This window comes from Manacus vitellinus, unplaced genomic scaffold (assembly GCF_001715985.3).
Source record: "Manacus vitellinus isolate BGI_N305 unplaced genomic scaffold, ASM171598v3 scaffold_5_pilon, whole genome shotgun sequence".
NCBI classification, from domain to species: Eukaryota; Metazoa; Chordata; class Aves; order Passeriformes; family Pipridae; genus Manacus; species Manacus vitellinus.
In genome coordinates this window covers 8,281,338-8,286,674 of record NW_021940682.1, presented here as the reverse complement: position 1 = coordinate 8,286,674, position 5,337 = coordinate 8,281,338, and positions in this window count along the sequence as shown.

Below are 5,337 nucleotides of genomic sequence, written 5' to 3'. Positions count from 1 at the left end.
CTGTCTCACCCCACTTAGGACTGAAGGTTCACCAAATGAGGTTTTCGGAGCACTCTTTAATTCCATCTAATAATAATTGTGACCTTTTATGTAGCAACTGTCAGGGCCCCAAAGGTGCTGCCAGTCCAGACCATCCCTGCCCGTTCTCTGGAGCTCCTCTCCCCCTGCCTATGGCCCAGGACTCAATGTCAGCCCCCGTGGCCATCAGCCCCTGCCCCAGAAACACCTCAGCAGGGCCCAGCTCCAGCTCCCCAAAGCCCTGCTCTCCCTGGCCCCTGGCTGCACCAAGCTGGGACCACCTGTGGCTGTTCTCCCCAGGCCAGGAGAAGCTCTAGGGATCTGCTGGCTTCCCAGTTAATTGTTCTGCTGTTCCTCCTGCTCAAACTGCCACAGAAAACACCACACCACATCTTTATCAATTTGCAGCGAAAAAAAAGGAATTTTATGTAGTTACCCATTGGTAGCTAAAAAGCAAGCAACAATTCACAGTGGATGCAGAGCTCCAAGAGACCAAAAACTTGTCCATCTCATGTATCATTTACAAAGCTCGGTTTGAAATAAAATAGAATAGTAATTGTTTTGTCCTCTGTCCCGAATAAATTATTTTCAGAAATTAAAACATCTTAAATCTCCATAAATTATTCCATGCTATGCATCTTTTACAAAGTGTTTCTGCAAAACTGAAAGCATTGTTTGCTGCTGGGTATCAGGAGTAGTTTCAGCTGTCTGTGTAGGTCCTGAAGGACTCTCTTTGCTCAGATTTGTAGTCTTAAGTATCAACTGCACCAAATCAAGTGGAAAAAAATAATGGTTGCTCAAAAAAAAAGTAAAATGGAAAAAAAAGTAATGGTTATTCCACATTTCTGAAAATTGAGGAAGCATCTGTTAGGACAAAATATTGAGAGCTCTCTTTATGATTACAGGTTTTTTTCACAGTGAATTGGGAGTCGGAAAAAGCAACCTGAATGAGGACTCCAGATATTATAAAAGTGTGGAAGCAAGAAGAGCAAATTAAATGGTAGAAAAAAAAATAAATCTTTTTTTGGTATTCTAAAACTAAGGTAGATTTCTGGTTCATCCATATTCAAACCCTACATGAAAAAGAAAAATAAAGGATGCCAGAAAGAATTACTGCTATCATCCTATAGCTTCTAAGTCTGGGAAATTAAATGTCTCCCTCAAAGTCACAGGGATAGCCTGAAGACTGTTGAAAAAAGAGAACTCAGACTGGCCCTTCACTGCTATAGCCACAAGCCTCAGTCCTCTTCCAAGAAGGCAGTTCTGAATATTCAAAAATCTAGAAGTTCTCTCTCAACCTATTCAATATTTACTCTGCTGACAAAATGATGCCAAACAGTTACCTTTCTATGCCACGAGAAGGAAGACCATGATTTCATGTGTTGGATTCCTGTGCTGGCCTTTCATCTTATGAGCAGACACCCATTCTGACCAAAATGATCTCATCTTCCTTCAGTTAGGACGCAAAGAATAGCAACATTCCCATATCCAGCTGACATGATGTTTCAGTCTGTTATTATTAATACCTTTGCTGAAAGGGTCACAGCACCCTTCCTCTCTAATTTGCAGGTCAGGAACATTCCACTTTGACTGTCTCCTGGATTGCTGTATAATTGTAATAATGTCGATCAGACAGCTCTTTTTTTTTTCACTTCTTACTCAAAATTAGATGGTTAAAAATATGTAGATAGAGTAAAGCAATCTTTAAGGTTTCAGGGTTTATTTTACTGTTTGTAAGGGATGTAAAATTATGCAGATACTATCACAGAATAAAAAAAATATATTTGTAAATGTTACAAGACAAACTGTGTTTGTAACCAATGTTTCCAATTTTTCCTTATACTCATAGCTTCTAAAAAGCTGATTGTTGAAATGCCTCTTTTCCCCGGGCCCTGATGCTTTTTTGATACCCTTATTAAATTCCAAATTAAGAGACCAAGGCCAAAATCTAATCTGAGGTAAAAAGAATCTCTTGAAAGTTCCAAGTAAGACCAGGCTGTTACCTTGTTAGAACTACAGAGTAAGTTCTTATGCAAAAATGAACAAGCACGATGTACGAGAAGCATAGAAGGGAGCTGTTGAAGATTGAAGAGCAAATCATGGTTCTCCCCAGGTAATTCTACAAAACTTCCATTTGCCAAGCCCAGCAGTGCCCTCAGAGCCAGCCTCTGCTTGCAAACATGGCTATGAATGCAGGCAGAGACTACTGTCTGTTGCTGACATTTTTGGCATGGTACACTGGCACTCTAGCTGAATGTCAGAGACATTCACTTCAGAAAGTGGTCAAGAGCTATGAACTGCAGAGTGTACCACTACCATGGCTACTCTTACACCTGCTTATCATCACCTGCAGAAGAAGAAGTACTTTTGATTCAGTACTCACTAGACCAGCCTATTCTTCCTTTGCAAATTACTAGGCCTCCACTCATTTACACCAGGTAATTTGTAGCCTTACGTTTAGTAGTGCAGCTTAACCATGAAAGACTTCTGAACCTTATTTGCCTTTAGGCTACCTATATTGACTAAACTTCAAAACTCCCAACACAGTGTTTGGTCAAGGATACATCTTACAAAAGTGGGTATTTGTGCCATGGTCTTCCCATCCAAAGCATAGCACCCTAATCACTGGTTGAATATTGCATGGACAGTGTGAAGATACAAACACATGCAATTAATTTGAAAGAAGGGAAATTTTCTTCCTTAATCAACATCAATCAACAAAAAGCAGTCAAGCCAGTTTGAACTTGGTGATGACCATCAACCAGCATAGCAAGAGTTGATAAGGTCTGGTCTGATCCCACTGACCAGAACCTGTGAGGCATGAGTTTCCTGTGTCCTAAAACATCATATCTGGTGACACAGACTGAGACCACTTCTGAGGGGGAAATTAATGGTCCTTGTGGATACAAGGGAACACAATGCAACTGCATATTCATTTAAAAACTGCAATGCTGTTGAAAATCAAAGCAGTGGGAGTTGAAGCTAGAAAACAAGCTGTTATATCCTTTCATATGCAGAAAAAGTAGTTTTCCACTGAAAATTTCCACTGAAATAACACACTGGAAAAAATTCCATGATTCCTAATCTGAATTCACATTTCAGACTAACCTCCTCAATAGAAAAGTGAAGCATTTCCTTCATCCGTAACTTGACTCCAACAACAAAAACTTTGTCTGGAACTGGTTTAGGACAAGTTTGTGAGCACATCTCACAAACAGAATCATTAATCTCCTATAGAAAAAAATGTCACAGTACTTAGACTGAGAAAAACTATTTTGTTGATGAATTTAAGTTTATATCTGTGCTACTTACTGAAGAATGAGGTTTAGACAGTGATGTATTTGATAAAGATACAGTGAGACTACTTAGTGTAGCTGGTATTTTCTGTATATCTAAAGGCATTTTTTAAAATATTTAGAACAGCTAAGAGAGATAAGAGTTAGGTACCTGTCTCCAGATATCTATCTGAAAATCTCAGTCTTTAAACAGTGGTTTAGGTTTTGGGGGTTTTGTTTTTGTTTTTTTGGGTGGTTGTTTGTTTATTTTAATTTATTTTACTTACATAGAGTATACCTGCTTGTACTTTTCTGTATCTGTGTACTTATCAATACTGTCAATAGTAGTAAGGTGGTATGATCTTCACTGAAATGAAGTTCTTGTGTGCAAAGATGAGCAATATAAGAAAGCACCAAAGTCCCACTGCTTAAATAAACAAGTGGAGTAGCAAACTGATCCATGTGCAAAACTTTGACTCTACTATAATCAGTGGCAAAACTGCCAGTAACTTCAGAGACAGAATGTTTCATTCGTGGACTGTGTGATACATCCACGGGCACAGTTGGTCTGTAGAAAGGTTCAGAGATGGAAGAGCTTAGCTTCCACCCTTTGGATGCAGTCCTTAGTCTCCTTAAAACCAATTTCTGTTTAGGACCCTTTCTTCATCAGTCTGTACATGCACCTCCTGTCAGCTTTTGCTAGAGTTCTGGGTATGTCTCAAAGATAAACAGACTGCTTAATTATTAGTTGGTGATGCATGACAGAATTTTGAGGAGAGGACTGTAAATGTCACACAGACAGTAAATATGTTCATATTTTGAAGTTTGGAAGTAGGCATCACTTGCCTTCACTGTAATGAAAATATGTACATATCTTTTTTATTGCTAGTAAGCTTACTTTAATGAGATAATTATACAGATCTAAGTCCCTATGAGGGTTAAAGAACTCTTCAAATAAACCTACACAGTTTTCTGCCCTTACTAGTTACAGGCTAAACATTCTAAGATTTGTCAGAACATTTTGCAGCTTTAACACAGGGTTTTGACAATGCCAGTCTCAGGGAATGATTTCTTTAGTAACATCTGATATTTCTGAAATACATTCTGTATCTGTGAAAAAGCTCTATGGAACAGATGTTACAGTTTGTATACAACATAGTCTATTACTTTCCTAAGATTTTGAAAAACGCCTTTGTGTGAATTCATATGCATAAATGCATGAACCTTCAAAATGCCAAAAGCCTGTTTTTGAGAAGTATCATCTTGTGTTTTTAACAAGCGTCTATACTATATTAAGTACAGAATTCCAGAATTAAAACTGGAATGATCATTTATTGCATAATTTAATAATTTACAATTATTTAATGATGGTTATAAAGCTGTTGACTGTTCAACTTTACAGTTTGCTAAATTTGTTAATTTACTGGTAACAGATAAAAAATTCAAAATCCAGAGGGGGAAAAAAAGCACAGCAGCACACAACTTCTCATTTTTATGAAACCAAGACACTCAAGGAGCAGACTACAGGCAGTAATAAAGTTTACTTAGCTGCTAAGTAAACTGCTAGAAGACGTCCTTCAACTATGCCTAATTAGAATTAAGTATTGTAAGGCATATGTATGCCATCGAACTAGAAGAAATTTCCTTCACATATATAAAAATGTATCAGAATTTCAGCAAGTATATGAACAAATTGACAGCTAAAGTCTTGTTCAGCTCCACAGACAATAACTGAAACAGCCACTAGCGGTATGTGCTGTGCTGATTTTCAAAAGTGTGTTCAGACACACGTTGGAACTTTTTATCTATAAAATAACCCAACTTTACAGAACTTGTTGGGGAAATAGACCAGACAACCGCAAGGTTCCTCTAACTCTTCATAAGATAAAGAAAAGCCGAAGTCAACTGTTCGGTAATTCTGCTGCTGGGGAAGAGGAGTGGAGATGGCGATTTGGTTATCTGACGTGGCTCGACAGACCGTGCCGAAGATCCCACTGCCCAGGTCACCTCAGAAACAGCGTTAGGGGAACAACGATCGGAGCGG